The sequence below is a fragment of the Rhinopithecus bieti genome, unplaced genomic scaffold (genome assembly GCF_001698545.2).
Source record: "Rhinopithecus bieti isolate Rb0 unplaced genomic scaffold, ASM169854v2 scaffold_74439, whole genome shotgun sequence".
Taxonomy (NCBI): domain Eukaryota; kingdom Metazoa; phylum Chordata; class Mammalia; order Primates; family Cercopithecidae; genus Rhinopithecus; species Rhinopithecus bieti.
This window is the reverse complement of record NW_016827390.1, coordinates 40,747-43,669: the sequence shown is the minus strand read 5'-3', so window position 1 is coordinate 43,669 and position 2,923 is coordinate 40,747.

Below are 2,923 nucleotides of genomic sequence, written 5' to 3'. Positions count from 1 at the left end.
GCAGGATGGGGCAGGGCTCTCTGAAGCTGCCCTTTTTTAGGGGATAGAGGGTTGTAGTTGTTGGAGAATGTCCCCCGAGTTCTAGGTCAAGATACCCACTAAGATACCTGAGAAGATCTGGGATGCCCCCTTCCGCTGACCTGACGCAGCACTTTTAAGACCAAGGCCTCCTGCCTGGCCGCTTTTCTACGCGGAAGTCAGGAGGAACCACTTCCGGCCATGCCCACCTGGCCTTCCCAGCATAACAGCAGGGGTGGGGCTTTGTCACTCACCATGTGTTCTGTGGACTGGGTGGCTGCCGAAAAACTCACATAAAATTCTTTCCGGTGCTCTTCGTGGACCCTTAGACTTCTCTGTCTGCTGAGCTGAATCAGTCAACAGGAGATGGAGGATCTCATTCCCTGAGAGTCCTGAGTAGGAAGTAAGGTGGAGCCTGAGCCGGGAACCCATGCCAGGTTCTTCCAAGACTGACAGTAGGGATGGGGCTCTGTGGGACACCCTTTCCCGGAATGGACTTTGCCCTCAGCCCTCACTCAGTGTCATCACTTCATTCTTGCCATGTTCCTTCCCTCTACTGACTTGAGGACACCCTCTCAGACTAAACTTCAACTTCCTGAGACTCCTCATGTGCAGTTCACCTGCACTACTGCCTGGGGCCTCCTAGACCTAGCTGCAGCCAGTTAGTTATGCTGTGGAGTTAGGGCAAAGGAGGAGACATGCTGAGCCCTCTTCTTTTCTAAGATGTGCGGTCTTTCAGCAGTCAATTAAGGTCCACTCACTGACTGCTGTCAGGCCTTGCGATTTTTCCCTTTTTTGTTATGAATTCATCCCTTTCTCCCAACCATAGCCTTCAAAAATCAACAAGGAGAAAATAAGGGGACTCCTTATCATGGCAGCTTTGTCAGTGCTTTCTCTTGGCTGACATCAGCATCATCAAATGTTTCAGGAGTATATTAATATTCTTATTACATGTGCTTCACTGTGACACTTCTATTTTAGTATATGTTTTATATTCTATTATAATGATCATTAAAAAAATCAGCCCTCATTCACTATAGAGATTTTAGGTGGTTATTACCACAATGTCTGAACTCATACTGCTTTAACCAACTCAAATGTTTGTTATTACCCCATGATTCCAGCATGTGGCACCTGAGATGTTGCCTCAGATTCTTTAAACGAAGTTGTAGAAAATCGTTGTCCCAGGCACGCAGAAAGAAGCAAAGGCAGAACTTTAAAATAATTCCTGCAACTAATGCTGTCATGTTTGTTACTGCAGGCTATGGATCTGTTTTCACTTCAGGGCGGGCCACCATATAAGCACTGGTTCAACAGAGACTTATTGTCTCTCAGGGTTCTCATTTTGTTATTTTGCTGATGTTTATGGCATTGTTCTTTATTTTTTCTTTAGATTTCCCATGGTTAATTTTGGGCATGGGAAAGAAGCACTAGCTTGGTTGTCATCTTGGAAGCTGTAGATAAAAACTATATCTGTAAATAACCTAAGGAGAATGGATATCTTTGCAATATAGGCACACCTCATTTTATTGCAATCTGATATATTATACTTCACAGTTATTGTGTTTTCTTACAAATTGAAGCTTTGTGTCAACGTTGATTCAAGCAAGTCCTTCAGTGCCATCTTTCCAACAGTATGTGCTAACTTTGTATATTCGTGTCACATTTGGTATTTATGGCAATATTTCAAACATTTTCATGACTATTATTATGGTGATCTGTGATTAGTGATCTTTGATGTTATTATTGTAATTGTTTTAGAGAAGCATGAACAGCACCCATATCAGATAGCAAATTTAATTGATAACTCTTATGTGTGTTCAGGCTGCTCGACTGGTCAGCCATTCCCCTTCCTCCCTCTATTTGGGCCTGCCTCTTCTCTAAGGTGCAAAAATATTGAAATTAGGCCAGTTGATAACTGTACAATGGGCTTTAGGTCATCAAGTGAAAGAAAGGCTCAAATGCCTCTCACTTTACATCAAATATTGAAAATAATTAAGCTTAGGTAAGGAAGGCATGTTGAAAGCTGAGAGGCTGAAAGCTAGGCTTCTTGCATCAAACAATTAGCCAAATTGTCAAAGCAAAGGAAAAGTTATTGAAGGAAGTTAAAAATGCTGCTCCAGTGAATGTACAAATGATGAGAAAGCAAAAGAGCCTTATTGCTGATTTGGAGAAGGTAGAAGATCAAACCACTCACAACATTCCCTTAATCCAAAACCCGATCCAGATCAAGACCCTAACTCTCTTTAATTCTATGAAGGTTGAGAGAAGTGAGGAAGGTGCACAAAAAAATTTGAAGCCAGGGGAGGTTGGTTTATGAGATTTAAGGAAAGAAGCTCTCTCCATAACATAAAAGTGCAAGATGAAGCAAGTGCTGATGGAAAAGCTGCAGCAAGTTATCAAGAGTATCTAGCTAAGATCATTGATGAGGATGACTACACTAAAGATTTTCAAAAACAGATGAAACAGCCTTATATTGGAAGAAGATGCCATCTAGGACTTTCGTAGCTAGATAGGAAAAGTCAGTTCCTGGTGCCAAACTTCAAAGGACAAGCTGACTCTGTTGTTATGGGCTAATGTAGCTGCTGATTTTAGTTTGAGGCCAGTGCTCATTTACCATTCCATAAATTTTAAGGCCCTTAAGAATTTTGTTAAATCTTCTCAGTCTGTGTTCCATAAATGGAACAACAAAGCCTGGATGACATCACATCTTTTTGCAGCTTGGCTTACTGAAAATTTTAAGCTCAATGTCACGACCTACTGCTCAGGAAAAAAAACAAAAGATTCCTTTCAAAATATGAGTGCTCATTAACAGATCATTAACAATGTACCTAGTTACCCAAGAGCTGCAATGGAGCTACACAAAGAGATTAATGTTGTTTCTATGCCTGCTAACATAGCATCC